Source organism: Cynocephalus volans, chromosome 7, assembly GCF_027409185.1.
Source record: "Cynocephalus volans isolate mCynVol1 chromosome 7, mCynVol1.pri, whole genome shotgun sequence".
NCBI classification, from domain to species: Eukaryota; Metazoa; Chordata; class Mammalia; order Dermoptera; family Cynocephalidae; genus Cynocephalus; species Cynocephalus volans.
In genome coordinates this window covers 19,494,466-19,520,005 of record NC_084466.1, presented here as the reverse complement: position 1 = coordinate 19,520,005, position 25,540 = coordinate 19,494,466, and the positions used below count along the sequence as shown (strand labels likewise).

The 25,540-nt window shown below is 36.7% G+C and overlaps 1 pseudogene; it reads right to left on the bottom strand.

The window, feature by feature from the left end:
* Positions 1–320: 320 nt before the first annotated feature.
* On the bottom strand, positions 321–6,259 carry LOC134381594 (sterol carrier protein 2-like; annotated as a pseudogene).
* Between the last annotated feature and the right edge of the window lie 19,281 nt (positions 6,260–25,540).

Below are 25,540 nucleotides of genomic sequence, written 5' to 3'. Positions count from 1 at the left end.
GAAAAATGAGAGCTTTGGTTTACATAGTTTTTTTGGATTTTACTATTCCTAATTTTATTCTGAAACTCAAATTTACCCCAAACCGTAATTACTGTATTAACTTTGCAATGCACAGTCATATGCAACTCAGCAAAGCAGCAGTCCATTAGGCTCTCTTCACCCAGAGCTAAGGAAAAACAAGTTTGCTCACACCCATTTAAAAACAAATCGATCTCATGCTATTTGCCAATGTGTAGTTTCAGTGCCCATTCTGATAATAAAATATACATATATATCTGTATATCTTATCTTGGTACTCAAAAATAGCCAAAGGGAGTCCTTCACAGTTTAGCTTTGTGTGGCTGAAGCTGAAGACTTTGTAACATCATAGTCAGACCCATGTTGTCAGTGATTTTCAATCTGCCTTGAAAGAAGGCCAGCTGAGGATTCATTTTACCCGTGGTTAAAGCACTAAGTCTGAGTCAGCCATGGTGATTGCACAGTCAGCCTTCTTATCAGAATTAGGAGCCACTGATCCTTTGAGGTTCTTCACATCTACCCCCTCCACACCCCCACCTCCTGCCCCGTGGTTTCTTTACCCCCAAGGCTGTCTTTCTTCTTTAAGGCAAAAATACCACTGATTTTGTTTGCAAACTCCTTCTTCAGGCTTCTTCTCAATCTCCTAAGACAAGATTTGCCTTAAATACATTAGCTGCGTAGCTGGATGGAGCAAACTCTATTTGATGAGTTCTAAAAGAACCAGCAGCTTCAGGAAAGTCCACCTTGTAGAAAGTTGCAACCAAGGCTCTTCCAAGGCCTAAATTATGCTGCAGAGAGAACTTTGCACAGGAAATTGCTTCTTTCTGGCTTCTGCTCTCCAAGAATGGCCATTTTATTACATAAAACAGATCATGCCATTCCCCTGTGTAAACACCTAAAATAAAATCCCACCTTTCTCCCATGACCTGCAAGCCACTCTATGACCTAACCCTTGCCCATCTTGCAGCAAATTCTTATCCTTGTCTTTACTCACTATGCTCCCGCCACATGGCCATGGTCTGAATTTCTTCACCTAAAGGTACTCCCGCTTCAGTTGGCTTTTTGCACCTGCTTTCTCTCTCCCTGGACTGAGCCTTCCTCTGATTTTCATTATGTCTTGCATCTTATCATTCAGGTCTCACTTTAAATGGTACTTTTCACTGAGCCTTTCCCTAGTCACCTAATGTAATTCTACTTCCCCTTCTCACTCTTCAACTCTTTATCACAATGCCTATGTTGGTATCTTCACAACATAGCATGTTTTGAAATAATTGTACCCACTTTTTGTTTCTTGGTTGGTTTCTTATTTATTGTTTGACTTTCCTACTAAAATTTAGCTTTTTGAAAGCAGGGACTTGTCTGCCTTGCTCACCATTACATTCCCAATGCCCAGAACAGTGCCTGGAACACAGTGCACATTTTCAAATATGTATTGAGTGAATAAAAGACATGGAAATATTCATGCTAATTGCTTCATATAGCTTCTGGTATATAACTGAAGATAACTAAATCACAGGAAATATTATTGCTGTTGTTGTCTGTTGCTTTGTCTCACATAGGGTGACAGAGATGCAAAAAGGATTACTCAAAGCCCATTTCTTCTGAGCAGCAAGACACCCAAAGGGGTTAACTTCCCAGAACCCTCAAGAGAGAGGCATTCTTTCTTGGGAAATTAACCCAAACTGGGGTTCTGTCTCAGTACTTATTCTCCAGGCCAGAAAGTTACAGAAAAGTAGCATAGGTGGATTATGGCTAAGTATCATTTAACAATAGAGGCTGGTAGCATCAGTGAAATAACAAAGTGAATTTCCATAATGCAATTTGCAAAAGGTTAAGTCGATCTGCCAACAAAAGTTTGTTCTTAGTAAATACTGTCTTTTCCTGCAGCCATTTCCTCAGCATATTTACATAACACTCAAATAACTTTCTTAACATGTTTATCAGTAGGTTAACCTGTTCCAAGGGCATCTGTCCTTGAGCCAGCAACTTTGCTGTGTTACAATTCTATATCCACAACAGAGACTTTGGCCTGGGGAAAGTTTCCTGTCTTTTGCAAGCTTAACATTTCCATAGGTAATTTTAAAAAGTTATGTTAAACCTGAAACTACAGGGCTTTGGAAACTAGGCCCCGTGAAACACATTTGCTTTATAAATGTTAGTGTACTCCACAGTCGTCTTCTCACATGGTGGAGAGAGGAAGCTCTGGTCTCTCTTCCTCTTCTTATAAGGGCAACAATCCCATCATGGGAGCTTCACCCTCAAGTCCTCATCTAAATCTACTTACCTGTCAAAGGCCCCACCTCCTAATGTTATCACATTGGGAGTCAGAGCTTCAACCTATGAATTTGGGGGCCCAAACAAAGAGAGAGATGTACATATTTATGTTAATGTCTAACCCCATTAAAAAACAGGATAAGGTAACTTTGCAAACCATAAAATGAAGTAAGACATATTACTTCACATCAGTCACTCAAAATCATGTAAATAAATCTTTCTAAAGTCATATAGTATCTAGATTAATTGCTCAAGTAAATAAATCCTGACAGTGATCAAAAAACTAGTATGAAGCTAAGTTTTGGTATCATAATTAATAAACGTAAGTTATATTCCTTACATCATTTTTTCGTTGAATATAGAATTAAGTTAATATTTTTGAAAATATTTATCAAATTTTATACAGATGTTTTAAGTTAATGTGGTTAGAACTGTACTTTCTAAAACTATACAAATACTTTATTTTTAAACTTAAAAATATTTAGTTGAAGGATATAGAGTACAACAAAAGATAACCTTCAAAGTTTAAATTTTTTTTTTTTTTGTCGTTTTTTTTTTTTTCGTGACCGGCACTCAGCCAGTGAGTGCACTGGTCAGTCCTATATAGGATCGGAACCCGCGGCGGGAGCGTTGCCGCGCTCCCAGCGCAGCACTCTACCAAGTGCGCCACGGGCTCGGCCCTTCAAAGTTTAAATTTCCCATACCTTTGGTATTTACTGTTCAAAATCCTCCAAAATATTTTGGGAGAAATGAATGCCTAGGCAGCTCAGAAATATACATTTTTTTATGTATATAAAACGGCCATATGTTTCCCTCTTGAGAAAAAGTGATCTTCTTTTGAAAATGTTTCCTCTCCTACCTAAATATTAATTTTAAAATAACAATTTTTTTCTGGTAGTACTTAATCTTTTTTCCCAAATCATCTATGAAATTATGCTCTGGAACAGTATGGTTTCCAAAGGTCATTTTATTTTATAACGTTCTACCATAAAGAAGGTTAAAGTATTATACAATTTTCTATTATTATGAAATTCAAGTAAACTCAAGAGAGAAAGAAAATAGAGCCTGTAAAAATCTCTCTCTTCGTGTATCTTCTGTAATATTCATGGTTTGTCCTACCCTATGATTGTTACATTAGGTAAGGACATCTAAATTAGCCTAATATTTTATATGTATAGTTTTGGTTTTTTTCCTGTGGAATTTATAACCATGATTTGTAGCAACTGCCAAGGAGACGCAGAGATTAAGAAATTTGCCCAACATTACAACAGTTAATGGTGAGAGCTTAGAACTCAGTCTAAGCACATCTGGATTCTCAGCCATTCACTCTACTGACTCCCACCAGCCATGGATTCACTGGCAGAAAGAATAAAATATTAGGTCGATGGAAATGGAATTACTAGAAAACATGGAGTAGATGAGGAGCATAGGGTTCACTTCAATGCCACAAAGATTTAGCACTCTAATGTCAAATTCACTGATAAGGGAGAAGCCAACTGAGTAACAAATATATTATTTCTTGTGATGGTTCAGCTATAATAAGAGAAGCTACTTGAAGGTAAAAATCATGCCTTATAATAGGTATTGTTTTAATACAATGCAAAGGATACGAGTACATAAATCTGGAGTTTGTCTTTAAGAAGTATAAAATCTAGTAAGGAAAGCAAAAAGCAAATAAAAAAGGAAGTTTAATAAAAAAAATTCAAGCAAGGAAGAATAGTAGGGATAACTGGGTAAAGATGATAATATTCATTTTTTATCTAGTAAGGAAAGCAAAAAGCAAATAAAAAAGGAAGTTTAATAAAAAAAATTCAAGCAAGGAAGAATAGTAGGGATAACTGGGTAAAGATGATAATATTCATTTTTTATCTAGTAAGGAAAGCAAAAAGCAAATAAAAAAGGAAGTTTAATAAAAAAAATTCAAGCAAGGAAGAATAGTAGGGATAACTGGGTAAAGATGATAATATTCATTTTTTAAACATATTATTGATTATTATTTATTATAGTGACATTATACATTAATAATATAAGTATAAATTATGCCATATATTTATATATAATATATTAAGTAATAAAATATTATATAATAATAATTTAAAATATTATTTTATGATGAGAATAGGATGATCCTTCCTGTTCTACTAAAATAAAACAAGTCATTCTCTGTAAGATAATAAAAATAATTTAATTAAATTTGCAGTAATTTTACAAAATAATGATTGTTTTCAAATTTCATTGTTTTTCAGAATTCTGTTAGACAAAGCAATATAATTAGGCCAAAATTATTACATGGATAGAGATTTCTTTTTCATGCGTGTTATTTTTAAAACTCACAATAGCATTTCATTGATCATGTATTTAGATATTTTTGGAGAATACTGAATATACTGCGTTCTCTGTGTATAAACATATGCTGATGTCATCTACATGAGAATATCAGTTTCTACATGAGAATATCATTCTCATGTTGTTGGTAAAAACATGGTTTGTGGGGCCGAGCCTGTGGTGCACTCGGGAGAGTGGGGCGCTGGGAGCGCAGCGACGCTCCCGCCGCAGGTTCGGATCCTATATAGGAATGGCCGGTGCACTCACTGGCTGAGTACCGGGTCATGAAAAAGACAAAGAAAAAAAAACATGGTTTGTGTTTGCTGTGTTTTTAATCTTTCCATTCTTCTCAGAATAATAGTATTCTTTTACAAACCTGGAATAGCACAAATTCCCACCCACATTTTTGGTTTTCTACAAAGGACAAGGGCCATATAACTCAGAATGGATAAGACACTAGCGGTAGATGAAACTGCTATACAGTCATCCCTCCATGTCCATTGGGTCTGCATCTATGAATACAACAAACCCCAGATTGAAAATATACAAGAAAAAAAATTGCATCTGTACTGAACATACACAAACTTTTTTTTCTCTTGCCATTATTCCCTAAACAATATAGTATAACAATTATTTACATAGTGTTTACATTGTATTAGGTAATAAGTAACCTGGAGATGATTTAAAGTATATGGGAGAATGTGCATAGGTTACATGCAAATACTATACCTTTTTACATGCAAGAGGTCCTGGAACCAGTCCCCCACAGATTCTGAGGGATAGCTGTATTTGTTCTCTTTGCTTTTTCTGTTGATAATTGTGCCACCACATTCTTCCCTGGTTAAAATTTATAAGTAGACTTAGTGGGAATTTTTGTATGCCATATAAAATAAAATCATAACCTTTAGAATCTAATTTCACCTTCAACTGGTAATCTTTAGAGTGGACCATTCAAGATTTTTCCCCTTTTGTTCCTATACGTCTATTTAAATCATTATTTAACATCTTTTAGAGTTCTCTATCTGATCATCATTTCCCCAAATCTTTAAACATGACAGCCTCCTGAAATACCCACTAAAAAGCTATATAGTTAATTTATGCACAAGGACTGGACACACAATTATTTACTATAAATTGTCAGTCTCATCTTCTCAGGTTCGTAGACAGCACACACAATGACAACGTTCACTTACTAAGTTCACTTTTATTGTGATGCACTATATATCATTATTCAGGAAGCTGAGACTCTCCTGTCAAAAGACAGTACTGTAGTGTCAAATTAAGTAAGCACGTTCAGGGGATTTAGAGAAGAGTCAGCTTTGCTTCAACAGGTATCCCTTTGTACTTAGGATCATAACCCCAGGTGTGTTAATCTGAAGAGCAGTAGAATGGGTCTGATGGAGATTCATAGATCTACCCAGTGAACATGTGGCAGACACATGAATATACTACATCATATGATCCTACATTGAATTTACTCCTCAGAGAAATTATTTAAGAACAGCAATTTGCTGAGGACTAGCCATGTAGCAAGCATTTATTGAGTGCCCATTGCAGCCCTCATCCACGAATTAGGTCAAAATAGTCTTGGCAGCACATGTTGTCTAGACATTACCATTCTTTTCTTCACATATAGGACCATTGTTCTGAAGCATAAGGAAACCCATTTGGGCTTCCTCCTATAGTTTCTTGTGAAGATACTTTGAGAAGTATGGGACTGCACCCTTTTTCTAAGCAAAAACAACAGATGTCCTAAAAGGATAAAAGGTGGCGCCCAAAGGAAGTTAACACGGAGGGCTAAGCATAGAGAGGCAAGACACGTACACATTTGACCTTTTCAAGGATTGGCCTAAGCTTGGAAATCCCCGCCTGCTAAGCATATAAATATGATCTTTTGTGTTACAACAAACAAAACTGCCTGACAGAACCCCCACTACATGTGTGTGTTTGTTCCCTATCTGGGAGAGCAGCGGCGTGCTCGCCCATCTCATGGAATCTCTTTTTGCCCCACGTCCTGGGGGGGAAAAAAAGGCAACCACTTTGGCCCCAACCCTCAAGGGAAAGGAAAAACCTGTTGGGGTCCCGTGCGGCCACCAGAGACCCCAAACAGCTGGTGCCTCATGTGAGGATGGTGCCTCATACCACTTTCACCTTTTCCTTTCCACGGGGATGGCCAAAAACGCCGCACAATCCTGAAAGATGGATGACAAAGAGGCTCTGACCTACAGTGCGGAGCTTCAGAAAGAAGGACAACGTTCAAGAGAAATCTGCTATGGGGTGAGTACCAACAGCCTCAAAGTCCTATCTTTCCTTTTACTTTTGTTTCTTTCTCTATCTTCTCCTTTTTAGTTTTTGGCCATGGGGAATTGTCAAGAGAAACCCAGTGATCCAGCCCTTAAGGCTCTAAAGTATTTGTTAAAAAGTCAGGGGTTAGAGCTTTCAGACACTACTGTTGCCACAACTTGGGTGGCTGTTCTATCTATAGCACCTTGAGCGCTCTCAGCTGATTAGTTCTCATGTGATACCTGGGACTGTATTCAGGCCCTGGCTCAGAAGAGGGAAGTCCACCAGGGAGTCAAGCTACCCTTAGGCTTTTATCCCACTGTATCTGCCCTTAAACTATGTTTTAAGCCTAGCACTAAAGACGACTCAGACTCCCCACATACAGAGTGCATTCGGACAGCTTTTGCTGAGGAGCGAGCACAGGACAATACAGTTAGTGAAAAGGGTTATCAACAGCCCAAAACAATGGCCAACGGGGCCCCTTGTGCAAAGCTCTATCCTGACCTTTCCCCTTTGGGTGACAAGGTAGAAGAAAAGCAGGGTCATAAGACTCTGCTCCAAAATACCAATTGGGCTAAATTTGAAAACCCACCCCTGCCTTTTTCCAAACAACCCCAAGCTTTCCCAGTTTTAGCTCCTCTTTTCAGTAAACCCGAACCACTTGAAGATACATGGGGAAATCCCATAGATCAACTAAAATCTTCATTTCAAGCCTACCCTGTTAATGTTAATCCAGGGGGCAACAGACCAGCCCCTTGGTATCCTTGGGAAGCCCAGGATTTAAAAGAACTAAAAAAGACTGTTGTCAAGGATGGCCTTAATTCTCCATGGTCAGAAACTATCCTTCAGGGACTAGCCCATCAGCCCTGCACCACTCAGGACTGGAAGATGTTATGTAAGGCAGTCCTCCCCCAAATTTGTTTATTGAGTTGTGTGCCTTTTATAAGGAGGAGTGCCATGCACAAGCAGAAAGGAATCAAGCAGCCAATCCTGTCATCCCAGTTACCTTCGGCATGATGTCCAGAACTGCAGATCAATATAGTACAGGAATCCAACAGGTGGCAATTCCACCTCCTTACCAAGACCAAGTCAGGGCTGCCGCCTTAGCTTCTTGGGCAAAGCTTACAGAGGGCCCCATGGAGCCCCCAATTGCTGGAATAACCCAGAGGCCCAATGAAGACCTCCCTTCCTTTATTGTTAGGGTAGAGCAAAATATACAAAGAGAATTTCCCTCCGGCCCACTCAGAGATCAGTTTGTTAAGATGCTCGTATGGGATGGAATGACCACTGATCATAAGTTGGCTTACACAGGCTTAAGGGACTGATCCATGGAGAAGTGGGTTATTGCTTCCAAGGAGGTAGGGAGTCAACATTCTCAAGCCAGGACTTTATCCACAGCCTTGCAGGCTCAGACACAAAACTTAACCAAAGCCTTCAAGTCATTTACTGCCCTGATCCCCTCGGGAAACAATACTTCCCCACCCTTCAAGGGACAATGTTTTGGTTGCGGAAGACAAAGTCATTCTAAAAGCCAAAAGGAACTCTCATACATTGTTGGTGGGACTGCAAAATGGTGCAGCCTCTATGGAAAATGGTATGGAGGTTCCTCAAACAATTGCAGATAGATCTACCATACGACCCAGCTATCCCACTGTTGGGAATATACCCAGAGGAATGGAAATCATCAAGTCGAAGGTATACCTGTTTCCCAATGTTTATCGCAGCACTCTTTACAATAGCCAAGAGTTGGAACCAGCCCAAATGCCCATCATCGGATGAGTGGATACGGAAAATGTGGTACATCTACACAATGGAATACTACTCAGCTATAAAAAGGAATGAAATACTGCCATTTGCAACAACATGGATGGACCTTGAGAGAATTATATTAAGTGAAACAAGTCAGGCACAGAAAGAGAAATACCACATGTTCTCACTTATTGGTGGGAGCTAAAAATTAATATATAAATTCACACACACACACACACACACACACACAAACCGGGGGGGGGGGGGAAGAAGATATAACAACTACAATTATTTGAAGTTGATATGACAAGCAAACAGAAAGGACATTGTTGGGGGGGGGAGGGAGAAGGGAGGGAGGTTTTGGTGATGGGGAGCAATAATCAGCCACAATGTATATCGACAAAATAAAATTTAAAAAAAATAAAAATAAAAATAAATAAATAAAAAATAAAATAAAAGCCAATGTCCCAAGGCTAAAGGCAAAAAACCCCCTACCACACCTTGCCCCCAATGTAAAAAAGGATTACATTGGAGAAAGCACTCTAGGTCCAAATTTGACAAAGATGGCAATCCTTTAAACTAAGTCAGGGGCAACCGCTAGCCCTGTCACCCCAAAGGGGGTCATAAAAGTAACCAGCCAAAAGGGCCCAGGGCTAAATGGACAGTCCCTATAGTCCCTGGAGTAAGGCCAAAAATGGACATCAGCATCAAGGGTAAAAGGTTCTGATGCTTAATTGATACAGGGGCAGATCAAACTGTCCTCCATCAAGAGGAAGTGCCTCCTAGCTGGGATGTTGTCCCTGGGCCTCAAATCCATGGGGTAGGAGGTGAAACACCATCTTTTGAAACAAAAGGATGGTTAAAATGGAGAGATGCAGATGGCACCACTGGGGAGGTGAAGCCCCTCATTGCTTCCGGACTTAATGCTAATCTTTTAGGACAAGACGTCCTTGGCCAGGCAGATGCTTACATCACCACCGATCATAAGGGCTTTTATGATGAGCTTTTAGATAAGGAAGAATACCAACAACAGTTCAACATCCGCTGTCACCCTAATTACAAAATGCGAGCTCAACAACCTCTCCCCAGAGTCAGGGTTCACCCCCAATTCTAAAGGCCACTGCCCCCATGGTCCCCCAGATTAAATGGAGAGACAGACCTCCAATATGGGTGGAGCAATGGCCACTCCCTTCTCACAAACTACAGGCTTTAAGAGATATTATCCAAGAACAACTTAGGTTGGGACACATTCGACCCTCTGTCAGCCCTTGGAACACGCCCATTTTTGTAATAAAAAAGGCTTCAGGAAAATGAAGAATGCTCCAAGATCTTAGAGAGATAAATAAAAGGAAGATTATTATGAGGACTCCTTTGTGGGGCCTACCTTGGGCCCCTGCCATCCCCAGCCACTTGCATCTCATGATCATTGATCTCAAGGACTGCTTTTTTTCCATCCCTCTCCATCCACTTGATTGCAAAAGATTCGCCTTTTCGGTCCCATCTACCAACTTCCAAGGGCCCGACGAATGGTATGAATGGGTGGTGTTGCCCCAAGGAATGGCCAATAGTCTTTCTTTTTGCCAAAATTACGTATTTCAATTGTTGCTGCCTATTAGGCAGCTTTTCAAGTTACATTATATATATATGTGGATGATATTATTTGGGGGGCCCCTACACCCAATCAGTTGGCCAATGTTTACAAAATTTTACAAGGTTGTTTGAGCAGGGGAAACCTTCACATTTCATCTGATAAAATTCAAGTTGTACCTCCTTTTAAATTCCTGGGGTCACAACTAACCCTGGAAGGCACCAGCCCTTTAAAAACTCAGCTTTCTATTCAGGATGAGTACTCACTTCCTGAATTAAAGGGTCTTTTAGGAGAAATTAATTGGCTTCGATCTTGGATCCCCATCCCCACAGGGGAATTAACTCCTTTATTTGAGTTATTAAAAGAAAAGTCTATAACAAGAAAAATTCCGTTACAATTGTGCCATAAGCAAATATTAAACAAGGTGACAAGCCATAATAGAACGTCACCATCAGAATCTAAAGAACCAACTTTTAAAACAAAAAGGGGGAATTATTAGCCCCCATCAACAGTTAGGAATGGCATTATTTACCTTAAATATTTTAAATTTTCCAAAACATGAGCCAGTAACTGCTTTCCAAAAACACTGGTCAACCCAATCCCCACATCCTGCTGTTCAAGTGTGATGGAAAGATCCCCTTTCAGGACAATGGAGAGGCCCCAACCCGCTCTTAACTATGGGCGAAGGATTTGGATGTATTTTTCCTTTTAATGAGCCCAACCCTATATGGGTGCCAGCCAGAAATCTCAAGTTCTCACCCACTGCCCAGGGCGATAACAACACTGAGGAAAACCTTTCTTACGTTTTCCAGAAAAGTCCACAATAAAGCAAGCTTATCTTCTGCTAGGGGTCTTCTCCATGATTGGTGAAGCAAGTCCACCCTCTTCTCCACACACTCCGGCTAATCAAACATGAACAGAAGGGGCTTGAACTTGCTGTTTCTGCAACAAGGAGGATTATGTGCAGCCCTCAAAGAAGAATATTGTTTTTACACAGACCATTCTGGCATTGTTAAAGATTCTTTAGCTAAATTAAGAGAAGGATTAGAAAAACGTAGGAGGGAAAGAGAAGCCAATTCCGGCTGGTTTGAAGGCTGGTTTAGAACTTCCCCTTGGCTCACCACTCTAATATCTGCCCTAACAGGCCCTCCTGCATGTGGGGTCAGCTAATGGCCCTTATAAGGCGCAACCTAGGATCCCTCACCATGCTCACCCAGGTGGTGGAAAAGGTAGCTAATGAACAACACCCCCAAGACCCTTGGGTCAATTTGGCCCTTCAGAAAAATTAACACCAAGGTGGAATCTCCTGTTTGGCCTCAGCTTGGTTGGATAGTCAATGACGGATAAGATCCCCCATTGGGGGGACAACCTAAGACAGGCACAACTACACAAGACCAATACAGGTTCTTTCAGCCTCGGCTTGGTTGGATAGTCAATGATGGGTAAGATCCCCTAATGGGGGTGGGGGGACAACCTATGACAGACACAACCACACAAGGCTTCTATTAAAACAAAAAGGGGGAACTATGGGACCGTGCCCTTTTTCTAAGCAAAAACAACAGATGGCCTAAACAGATAAAAGGTGGCACCCAAGGGAAGTTAAGGGGGAGGGCTAAGCATAGAGAGGCAAGGCACGTGCACATTTGACCTTTTCAAGGATTGGCCTAAGCTTGGAAATCCCCACCTGCTAAGCACATAAATATGATCTTTTGTATTACAATAAACGGAACTGCCTGACAGAACCCCCGCTGCGTGTGTATGTGTTTGTTCCCTATTTTAGAGAGCAGCAGCATGCTCACCCATCTCTTGGAATCTCTTTTCGCCCAGGAAGGGGGGAGAAAAGGACAATCCCTTTGGACCCAACCCTCTAGGGAAAGGAAAAACCTGTTGGGGTCCCGTGCAGCCACCAGAGACGTCCAACAGAGAAGGGTTTATGTTAAATTATTTAAAGCAAGTCTGCCAGGAAAATAGAAGGAATGAACTCAATAGTTTCACTCCTGCCCTGCTTTGAGCCAGATACCCTTTCAGAATTTTTTCTATATAGCTACTGTTTTAAGCAATTAAATACAGTACATGAATCTTGGAGAGATAATTCTCTAAAATGAAGACTAGTCAAGTTAAAGTTATTTAAGCAGACATGACTGGTCTTGTGTGTGTTATTAGAAGTTAGGAACATTTAGTTATTAGAAGTGGGGGAGGAAAAGTTCAAAAAGCAAACAGTATAGGATTCTGTTTACAGGTTTAAAAATTAAAGTTTAAATATATCTTTGTCATTACCACTCTACTTCAAGAATTAAACCCAATCACATCTACCCCAAAAGGAAAAATAAATTAATCACTCTGGGGTTACTTGATATATAACGACAAGAAAATTAAAATGGCACATTAGACAATGTTTATTTAACACAAAAGAAGGCAGTCATGGAGAAACAGAAAAACCAAAAAGATAAGACATCTGAATACAAACAGAAAGTTAGGAGGAATCGTGTACTTTTTGAATGAGATTTTAAACTACTTGGTGTTGATGAAGCAGAAGGATATACAAAGGTTACAGGAGTAGAGCCTTTTAACTTTTTCTAAATTACCTCATTTTTTGCCTTGACCTGCACTGTCTTTTTAAACCTAGAAATCTCTTGAGTGTAAATACATTATCTTCCAATATTCTGCATACGATGAAAGACAGGTGGAAAAATGACTTTCAAACCCTCTTGTATAAGGGAGAATAATTGTGCAACTTCCCCACAAACCTTTTACTAATGACCACATTAGGGCGTCCTATCTAATGTTTATGCCAGATTGACTGCTACTAAGGAAACAGAACAAGGAGAGAGGAGGAGGTAATGAAAGAAAGGGAAAATATATATTCTTTAGCTTGCCTCCAGTGCCTTTTATAATAAAATCATAGCATATAGTTCCAATTTTGTTTCTTTTTTCTTTCTTACTTGAATCTCTCACTTTAGTCGAACAAGTCTTCAATGCACACACTGCTGTTTTTGGCATTTCCTCTTCAGTTTGTCATTTCCTTTCCTGGATTGCCATTTTATTCCTCTCTCCACTATAAGAAGTGGCCCTTCTTCAAATTTCACTTTAGATTCAATTTCCATTAAACCTTTCCAGGTGATCTCAGCTCAAAATGATCTCCACATTTGAAATTGAATTCATTTCAGTTCAGTTATTGTGTATTACTTCTTTTCTTAATTCCAATCTTAGTCAACATGTGAGATTCAGATACATAGAACAGGGGCTTAAACTCCCAAAGGCTTATCTCAAGAGATAAATGAAATCTGGTGCAAATATGGTCCAGAGCAGAGGCCAGTAGGCTATGCCCTTTTTTATTGGAATATAGTCGTATCCATTTATTTACATATTGTCTATGTTTGCTCTTACACTGAATAGCAGAGTTGAGTAGTTGAAATCCTTTTCAGGAAAAGTTTGTCCACCCTTCATGTACTTACTTTACTAAGTCATCAAAGACTCAAGTTTCCTCCACTTTCTGCCCCAACATCCTCAGTACCAAGCTTTTAGCCTCCAGGCATTTTATGTTCCCAAAAGCATCTTTAATATCAAACAAATTGAGTTATCTCCATTTACAGACTGCTCAAAAGTCCCGCATAGCACATCTACTAATAACTCATTTACCAGAACTGATTCTCATGACCATTACTAGCTGCAAAGGAGTCTGGGAAATAAATCTTCTACTTATTTTATGTTGCTACACTTGATATTATAGAGTTTTGTAAAGAAAAGAGAAGAAAAATGAATATTGTGTTAACCATTAACACTCTCTATCACAATTATGAGTTGATTGATTTCAAGAAATAGCACCCAATCAGACTAACTTAAGTTAGAATGTATTGGAATCATTTAAAGGAATCACAAACTCAAGGACAAATGTGTGGTCTGGTCTTACAAAGGACAGGAAACACAAATTAGAAAGTTAGGACAACCATTTCAGTCTTTCCTTATCTTTCCAGGGCCATGCGGTCATCTCTGCTCTCTTTGCAAGGCTCTTTTAATTCTTCTCTCTCTGAATGCCATACTTCTCTGCAGAAGCAAATTAAATGTCTATGCTTTTCTTTAAATATTTTTCAAATAACAATTACCCTTTAGCCCTGATTTTATGTTCTTTTCTTAATCTAAATCTTGAAAATACTGATTAGATTCTCGGAGCCCTAAATAGAAATCCGTCAGAGAGAGAAACTCATTGACATAACCTGAGTCATTTTTTCTACCTGCTGTTGGATTAGTTGTGGCCTGATGATGGTTTCATGTGGACTAGCAGATTTTTCAGGCCAGAGGCAGGCAAATTCTCTGGGAAGAAGTATGAGAGAGACATGAAGTGATAACCATCTGTTGACCAGCTTCTACAGGTTTGTATCTCTTACATTCATACAGTATCAAAAATAGCATACAATATTTGTTATCTTTTAAGTCTTTATGAGTGGGCATTTGTGTTACCTGTTGAAGAGTCTGTATCTTAACTGAAGGATCATCTCTAGAATAAAGAATATGTGCCCTCTGCTTATTTTTCTAATATTTTGTGAAAGTAGGAATAAGCCAGTCCCAACATATATTGTGTGGAATCATTTTCTTTTCAGATTTCCAGGAATGATGAGATCTTATGAGGGTGAGAATAACAGGAAATTAGTGACCAATATAAGACGACTGTCACAATTACCACTGTATGAAAAAGCAGCCTGTGGACATTTAGGCAAGGGCATCGCCATGTATAAGAATTGCCTAATCTTTGTTCTCCTAGCTGTATTATAACTTGTCTGAGGACAAGAACTATACCTCATATTTGCTTGGGTTCATTATATTATGCAATTAGAAAAGTAATAAATAGTGTTTAGCAGGTGCACAAGAAACCAGAAAAAATAATCTCTAGGATACTTAATATTCTTTGAATTTATTTCTCAGAAATATGTTACCTACAAGACATTATTTTTCATATACTCTTTTTTTAAAATTCATAATCCCCAAATCACTTGTAACAAGAAAAAAAAAAAAAACATTGCTATTCTGGTATCTCAAATAAAATGTAATCATATCTCCTTGTTCCTTTTATTATTATTATTATTTTATACAAAAACAAGTATAGTTCAAATGCCATTTTATTCTACCTGTCATATATTTTCCTAGCATGTTTTTCTTTATATATCAAAAAGCTATTTCAGTGATTTTCATAATAGGACCAGAGGGTAGCGTGTAGGGTGGGGTGTGAGGTGGATGAGAGGTATGGTAGCCCAATTGAAACAAACTCCATGTATTTAACTTTTTTCTAATTCTCTTATAGACTATAGCAAAGTAAAACAATTAAAGCTCATATAGAATTTGAACAGGTATTTGAGACCTCTTTCAGGTTTTAAAGACAGAACAAGCACTAATAAGACTATAATGGATCTGCATTAGGTTATTTTTAAGTGTTTGGTTTGGCTTTGCTTCGGTGCTTGTTTGTTTGTGACTGACATCAAGAGTGTCTGTACAAAAGAACAATTGCAAGAATGGATTCGTGTTTCTTTGTTGGTCATCTTTGGTGACATCCAATGAGTCTGAAGCAGAGACTTCTGATCTTTTTAATTTCAAAATTGTAGCACTATATGACCATGAGGTACAATGTCATATATCTGTTTTTAACCAGTTACATATATTTGATATTCAGTGCAATTATTGTTCTTACCCTCTGTGGAAAAAGTAAGATATCTTCTTTAGTTTTCAGAGGCTCTACTAGGTTAATGGGAAAGAATATACAACTTAAAAAAAAAACAGTATCAACATATACTATGTGTTATTATTTTTCACACTCCCTCGATATTAATTACATGGTGGAAATAGCCAACTTAAATAGATATTACACGTGCAAAAACAACAGTTGCTCTTCATTCTACATTGTGACCTTGCTTCACTCCTATGACCAGTGACAATGTCCTTGTCTTGATGAAGTCATTTAGCTCACCTTGATCCTTACAATGCACAAGAAACACTTTCACCATTGACATTGATTTATTATGTACTTGACTTTTTGGTGAAATAGAGGGATAAACCCTCCTTGTTCTATGAATATGAAGGCAAGGCATTACAAATTACATGTTTATTTTCTAGTAAAATCTAAATGACACTAGGGAAAGCAATTTATTCTAAAGCCATTGTATAAACTCCTATATTTTCAAATAACTGATGTAATCAAGTTGATAAACCATGAACCAGGCTTATTTAAATGAGTTGTCTTTTGGCATATGGAGAGAATTATTTTCTGTTATGAAAATCAAACAAGCTGTTAGTGAAGCACAGAAGACAAATACAGAAAATTGCCTTGTGAGATCACTTTTCAGGAGGATTCATTGCCCATAGTAATGATAAAATAACAACTGAAATATAAGAAAATTGTCTTAGTAACAGGGAAAACAAAATCTTTTTTCCTTTTATTGTTTTAAACAAATTAAATATTAATTATGCTAATAACATAAATGTTTGAACAACTGAAATATAAACAGTGCTGCAAAACCCCACAAAATTAAAACTGTTTCTACCAGTAATGTTGAATTAAATACTCTGCCCCTCTCCTTGCAAATAAATAAAAATGCTGGATAAAATATTTTTCTCAGTTTTGAAAATCCATAAATGGAATGAAACAAACAATAAGAAATACTAAGAGGCTAAAAGGAAAGTAGGAGTCATATCTAGAGCACTAACACTTATTTACTGATGGGGATAATTTTGCTAACCAAAAGAAATTCAGCTTTAGTTTTCACAGACTTTAAGGAAATAAATGCTTGGAAAAAAGCCCAAAGAACATCCAGGGTAGAGAGACCAATAAGAAAATTCCAAGAGACTTCTGGGAACTCAAATTTCAGGGTAAAGGTGAATTAGAAATAAGTGTGGACCCCAATGTTCACATGTAAGATCTTAGGAAAATTGCTCAAATGAGAATGTAAAGTTGAGTTTGAAGTGATCTCTCCTGAAAATCTGTAGCGATAGGTGCACTTTCCCTTGGTTTGCAACATTGTCTTTCAAAAAGCTTAAAATTAAGAATTTGATTGAAAGTGGTCATGGATTGGAAGTACCTCAGGCCCCTGGCAGGAACAATTGCAAGCCCTTACTAGAAGAAAAACTTTCATATAAGATTTCAATATTTAACACACAAAAATTTCAAGAAATAGGAGCAATCAATCAAAAATCACCAATACACAAGGAAACAAGGCACCATGAGGGACTACAGTATCAGGCCTGCAAAAGACTTGAGATGTTAGAATTATCAGGCTTAAACTACAATATAGTCATGTTTTTTAAGTTTAAAGAAATAATAAATAAAGAGCAAGAATTATTTTTTAAATTCCAAATATATTTGAAATGTAAACAAATAGAAGTTCTAGAATTTAAAAAATATATTAAAATAGACAATACAAAGTCAATGAATGAGGTTAAAAGCCAATTAGAACAGTTGAAAACAGAAGCAATTAATTGTAATATTTACTTGAAAAAAAAGTAATTCAGAGGACAGCACATAAATACAAGATATGGAATGTAAAAAATAGAGTTCGGAAGACATGGACCAAGTAACAAAGTATAACTTACATCCTATTGGAGTTTAATAAAGACAGGAAGAATTATTTCTTTCTGTCTACTACCTTTAGGTTTGGATTGGTTTTTTTTTTTTTTCAAGTTCTTTGAGTTGTAGTGTTAGACTGTTTATTTGAAGTCTTTCTATTCTTTGATGTAAGCATTTGTTGCAATAAATTTGCCTCTTAGTACTGATTTTGCAGTATCCCACAGGTTTGGGTATTATGTATCTCTATTTTCATTAGTTTCTAGAAATTTTTTGATTTCCTGTTTAATTTTTTCTTGGACCCATAGGTCATTCAGGAGCCTATTATTTAGTATCCATGTATTTGTATAGTTTCCTGAGTTTGGGTTATTATTAATTTCCAATTTTAGACCATTGTGGGCTAAAAAGATACTTGGAATGATTTCAGTTTTTTAAAATTTGCTTAGACTAGATTTGTGACTTAATATGTCATCTATCCTAGAGAATGTTCCATGAGCTGATGAGAAGAAATTATATCCTTTAGTTGTTGGGTGAAATATTCTGTATATATCTGCCAAGTCCAGTTGGTCTAAGGTACAGATTAAATCCTGTGTCTCTTTGTTGACTTGTTGCCTGGAATATTTGTCCCATACTGAAAGAGCGGTGTTCAGATGATCCACTATTAATGTATTAGGTCCTCTTTCTTTCTTTAGGTCTTAGAGTACTTCCTTTATATATCTGAGTGCTCCAGTATTGGGTGCATACATGTTTATAATTGTTAGGTCTTCTAGCTGGATAGATCCCTTTATCATTATATAGTGGTGTTGTCTCTTTTTATATTTTTTGGTTTAAAGTCTATTTTGTCCAATATACAAATGGCTACTCCTGCTAATTTTTGATTTCCATTTGCATGGTATATTTTTTTCCATCCCCTCACTTTAAGTCTATGTGTGTCTCTACAGGTGAGGTAGGTCTCTTGCAGACAGCATATACTTGGGTCTAGGTTTTAAATCCAGTCAGTCAGTCTGTGTCTTTTGAATGGGGAGTTTAGTCCATTCACATTTAAGGTAGTTATTGACAAGTGCTGCTTAATTCCTGTCATTTAATTGCTTCTTGTTTAGATGGTTTAAAAATCATTTGATCATTATTTCCCCTTTTATTTTTCTTCCTCAATGTTAGTTGGAAATTTAAGGTGGGATGATTTATCTTCTTTCTCTTTCCTACTGGCATTTTTTGTTTTAATGGAGGGTTTTGCTTTCTTGTGTATTTGTGATAGTGATCACAATTATTTGGATTCCAGATCAAAGACTCCCTTGAGAATTTCTTGCAGGGGTGGTCGTGTAGTGGTGAGCTCCCACAGCTTTTGTTTGTCTGGGAAATACACTATTTGTCCCTCATATCTGAAGGAGAGCCTTGCTGGGTAAAGAATTCTTGGCTGGCAATTTAGTAAACAGAAAGAAATAATTAAGGTCAGAGCAGAACTAAATAAAATAGAGACACAAAAAATAATAGAAAAGATCAACAAAACTAAAAGTTGTTTTTTCAAGAAGATGGATAAAAGAGACAAACCATTAGCTAGGTTAACAAAAAGATAAGAGAGAAGACCTAAATAACACTAATCAGAAATGAAAAGGGAAACATTACAACCGATACCACAGAAATACAAAACATCATTAGAGACTATTATAAACAAGTGTATGACAGCAAATATGAAAATCAGGAAGATATGGGTAAGTTTCTAGACACATACACACTACCCAAACTGAACCAAGAAGAGATAGAAAACCTGAACAGATCAATAACAAGCAAGGAGACTGAAGTGGTAATTAGCAATCTTCCAACAAAGAGAAGTCCAGATCTGGATGGTTTTATAGCTGAATTCTATCAAATTTTTAAAGAGGAATTAATACCAATTCTCATCAAACTATTCCAAGCAATTGAAACAGAAGCCATTCTCACAAATTCATTTGATGAGGCCAACATAACTCTGATACCAAAACCAGATAAAGACACAACAAATAAAGAAAATTACAGGCCAATATCCTTGATGGACCTATATGCAAAAATTCTAAACAAAATACTAGTAATCAGAATACAAAAATATATTTAAAAAATTATACACTGTCATCAAGTGGGATTTATCCCAGGGAAGCAAGGATGGTTCAACATATGAAAGTCAACAAATGTGATACATCACATAAACAAACTATAGGACAAAGACTGTATGATTCTCTCAATAGATGCTGAAAAATCATTTGACAAAATTTAACATCCCTTCATGATAAAGACTCTCAACAAATAAGGTATAGAAGGAAAGCATCTCAACAAACTAAAAGCCATTTTTGACAAGCCCACCACCAGTATCATTCTGAATAGGGAAAAACTGAGGGACTTTCCCTTAAGAACAGGAATGAGACAAGTATGCCCACTCTCACCACTTCTATTCAGCATAGTACTGGAGGTAATAGCCAGAGAAATCAGGCAAGGAAAGGAAATAAACGGAATCCAGACTGGAAAAGATGAAGTCAAACTTTCTCTCTTTGCAGATGACATGATTCTATATAGAAAAAATGATAAAGACTCTATCAAAAAACTCCTAGAGATGGTTTATAACTTCAATAATTTTGCAGGATACAAAATGAATGCACCCAAATATTGATATACTCAAATGATGAACTAACAGAAAGAGAAATAAAGAAAGTAAGCCCATTTACAATTGTCACAAAATAAATAGGACACGTAGGGATCAATTTAACCAAGGAAGTGAAAGACCTCTATAATGAGAACTACAAACTACTTCTGAAGGAAATTAAAGAAGACTCAAAAAAGATGGAAAGATATTCTATGTTCTTGGATTGGAAGAATTAACATTGTGAAAGTGTCTGTACTACCCAAAGCGACCTACAGATTCAATGCAATCCCAATCAAAATACCAATGACATTCTTTACAGAAATGGAAAAAACAATCTTACCTTTCAGATGGAACAACAAAAGACCCCAAATAGCCAAAGCAATCCCGAGCAAAAAAGTAAATAAATAAATAAAGCTGGAAGCATAATTCTACCTGACTTCAAATTATACTACAAAGCTTTTGAAACCAAAACAGCATGGTACTGGTATAAAAATAGACATTTAGACCAGTGGAGTAGAATTGAGAACCCAGAAATCACCCTTTAGGCTTACAGCCAACTGATATTGGACAAAGGCAACAAAAATCTACATTGGGGGAAAAGACTGCCTGTTCAGTAAGTGGTGCTGGGAAAACTGGATATCCATATGCAGAAGAATGAAACTAGATATGCATCTCTCACCATACACTAAAATCAACTCAAAATGGATTAAAGATTTAAATATAAGACCTGAAACTGTAAAATTACTAAGGGAAAATATAGGTGAAACACTTTAGCAAATAGGTCTGGGCATAGGCTGTATGTACATAAGCCCCAAAGCACAAGCAGCAAAAGAAAATATAAACAAATGGGACTATATCAAATTAAAAAGCTTCTGTACAGCGAATGGAAACAATCAAGAGAGGGAAATGACAATCTACAGAGTGGGAGAAAATTTTTGCTAACTATGCATCTGACAAGGGAATATACATAGAACTGAAGAAATTATACAGTAAAAAACACAAATAACCCAATTAAAAAAGGGGCAAAGGAGCCGAACAGACATTTTTCAAAGACATACAAATGTCCAACAGGTACATGAAAAAATGCTCGACATCACTAGTCATCAGGGAAATGCAAATTAAAACTACATTGAGATACCACTTTTCCCCAGTTAGACTGGCTATAATGAAAAAGATGGTGAATAACAAATGCTGGTGAGGATGTGGAGAGAATGAAATGCTCCTACGCTGTTGGAGGGACTGCAAATTAGTACAACCACTATGGAAAACAGTATGGAGTTTTCTCAAACAACTACAGATAGATCTTCCAAAAGATCCAACAATTCCACTTCTGGGTATATACCCAGAGGAATGGAAATGATCATGTCAAGGGGATACCAGCACTCCCATGTTCACAGCAGCTCTGTTTACAATAGCCAAGACATAGAAGGAACCTAAATGTCCATCGATGGATGATTGGAAAGGAAACTGTGGTATATATACACCGAGGAATACTATTCTGCCATAAAAAAGAATAAAAAACTCCCATTTGCAACAACATGGATGAGCCTGGAGAAACTTATGTTGAGTAAAACAAGCAAAGCACAGAGGGATAAATACCACATGTACTCACTCATATGTGGGAGCTAAGAGAGAAAGAAGGAAGGAAAGAAAGACCACAGTAGTGCATTGGTCTTGAAGAGGGAGACCAATCCTTGGGCTACAAAGTGCCGTGGGGGTGGTATGGGGATGGGGGAGGGGCTTGGAGGTGGGGATATTTGGGTACAAAAGCAATTCCTGGTGGTGACTGTGCTGCCAGTGTGAATCTGGCCCTCACATCATGACACGAGAGGTGACAATCAGCATTGTATCTCATGAATATTCATAATAAAATAAATAAATAACTAAAAAGACAAAGAAAAGAATAGAACAGAAACATTTTTAAGAGTAATGACTGAGAAATTTCCAAAAATGGTGAAAATTACCAGTGTGCAGATTCAGGAAGGCCAATGCATTCGAACAGAATAAATAAAAGGAAACCCACATCCAGTCATATCATACTGAGAGTGAAGAACAGAAAGACAAAGAGAAGATCATAAAACAACCAAACAGAAAAGACAGGATGCCTCAATTGAAGATTAGTTAGACTAACAGCTAAGTTAATAACAATACAAAGAATGTTGTTCTTTGTTTTGAAAATATTGTCGATGTGCTGGAAAAAAATAATCAACCTCCAAAGAGATACCTTGCAAAAAAATTGTAACAGCTGTACTTCAGAAAAAAAGAAAAGTGATCTAACATTAAATGTTTGAGTCATAAGAGCAAATGAAAAAAATATGGCCAAACTATGGTGAAACTAAACAAAACTTGACTGTATACTGTACTAATGAGTACATCTTCATGATTTAAAAGAAATACAAAAGATTGAATCCAGTAAAAGACAAAAAATAATGCCTGTGTATAAATTCAGAGGAGTCACAACAAAAATGTTTTCCAGTTCTTCTGTCATTTATGAGGGCATGATACTGATGATCTTCAGATTTTAATGAATTTACAAAATCAGTAATGGTAACAATAAAATAAGCCAATTTTCTTACAAACTTGTAGGAGATTAAATCAGCCAAACCCAGCAGGCTAAAATAATTTAAAGAGCTACTAAAAATACTATTAAAAAGAGATGAATGTAATATAGGAAAACCTAAAGGAAGACTGCAGTATTTGTGGCTGTTACCACCACAAGGCCCAAGGAGATAAGGGCAACTATGAGTCTTTAAACAAAATTTTTGTGGAAATGGTTACCATGGGAAGAATTATAAATGTGGGATAAGGCAACAAATTTAGGCTGAGACGAACATAGAGAGTAATTAATACCCTAAATCCCTGTCCTCTCTGCCAGCATTGTCCTGCCAGTGTTCATTTTAGGCCAACCCTACCAGGTGACAGACTGCAAAGAAATACATTGATGTAATCTATTCAGGTTCGTCTCTTGGGAAAGACTATAGTGGAGAATGCAAAAGAAGAGATGTGGAGAGCAAATAGATTTCCAGGGTACATATGTGAGTGAGCTTCACTGCAGAATTTTTTTATGGTGCAGACAATTGGCAGAAAAGATATTATACAAATGTTGTAGATGCATAACATGAAGTTCTAGGCAGCATTTAGAACGCAGACAAGATATACAGTGAGGAAAAGGGTAAATCTTAAAATAATAGTGCTGAGTAGAAAAAAAAGTAAGAAAAATGGAGATATGTAGCATAATAACATTTGCCTAAATTAAAAATGCATACATACAGAACAACAATCTGCATTTAGTTAAGACCACAGAAAGCAAAAATAAATTCATGGGGATTTTGTGTAATATGAAGGAAAAATAAGGAAAAGGGAATGCATAAGTATGTGGATATTTATGTAATGAAAGACAAGGTCTTGCATATAATCACTGATGATAATGATAATATGACATGAATTGAGGATTATGATCAATTCAATGAGAAAATATAATTAATAAATCCGAAAGAGAGCAAGAAAAGTGAGAAAAAGAAAAATTATTATGGAAATAAATCCATGATTGCAACAAGTGTAATCAGATTAAATATTATAGTTAAAGATTGTCATGACATACAGGATTATCTTCAAAACCAGTTTTGTAAGAATTTCATGTATACACACACACACACACACACACACACACACATTTATGTAAGTTTTTAAGACAAAAATATTAACAATCAATGAGTGATATGAAACAATGTTAAAGCTTTTAAAGTTTCAATTTTCTAGGGAAATGCAATAATTGTAACATAATATAGACTGAATAACATAGCTTTTGAATATACAAAGTAATAATTGATAGGACAAACAAGAGAAATTGGCAAATCAACAATCATACTGATAGATTTTGGTACATCTCATTTACAGATTAAGAAGGCATGACTAAATCAGTAATAATATAATATGCTAACACAAAAACTAATAGATACTCTAGCACACATGTATACAACAGTGCTCTCCAGAATGGCTTTTTCAAGTTTAAATTAAAGAATTTCCTATTCTGGTAGTGATGGGCTGCCTTATTGTAGACCAACCCAGAAAAAATATAAAACCATCAGTTTGAAGCTATTCAACACACACTAATGCAGTAAAGATTTAATAAAGAAAGACCTGTAGGAAAGGGGAAGAAAGCCTCCTTCACTCTCATTTATCCCAATTTTTGTTTGCTGATTCCTCAATAATAATCAAAATGCTCAATTGCTAAGCTAAATTTTCAGCATTCTCAAAAGTCTGTGGGGGCAATAAAGTTCTGAGTCTTGCATGGAAGACAAAACCCTAGAAAATACTTCATGTTCTCAGCTAGAACTCCTGAAAGGATAATTACTAGGCATAGAATTAAACTAGAAATAGACCAACTGTCATGAGACTGAAGCCCAGTCTCTAAGTAGTTTCTTTCCACAAAACAATAAAATCCAGAGACTCAAATACTCCCCACAATTTTTCATACACAATGTTCAGCATGACTAATTACCCAAAATAGCAGACACAAGACAAAATGGCCAAATATCAAGATGAAAAACAAAGTAGAAAAACACTTAAATTTCACCCAGATATTAGAATAATCAGAAACAAACAAAATATATGCATCTCAACTATTAAGCCCACAAGCCATTATGATAGAATATATCATTTGATAACTGGAAACCATAAAAAAGAATCAAATATGTATTCAAGATCAGAAATATATTGAATTAGAGTTTAATGGATGTAGTTAACAGCAGATTAGAGACAGCTGAAGAGAGAATTAATGAACTAGAATATAGGTGAGGAAACATTAAACAGACTTAATCTTGAAGGGAAGGATGCATATATAAAGAGAAATGTTGAAGTCATAGAGGACACAGTCAAAATTTCTACCATGATTTAATTAAAATCTAAGGAGAATAAAATAGAGGAAATGAAATAATCAATATCTGAAGAGATAACGGTGAGGAATGATAAATTTCATTAAGGCATAGATTAAAGAAGTTCTGCAAATTGCTATGAAGAAAGAACAGCAAACACACACACACAAACACATTTATGTAAATCATAGCAAAACTATTGAAAGCAAACAGAAAAATATTAAAAGTAGTCAAAAAAAGAAATATTACCTTCAAAGAACTAATAATGACTG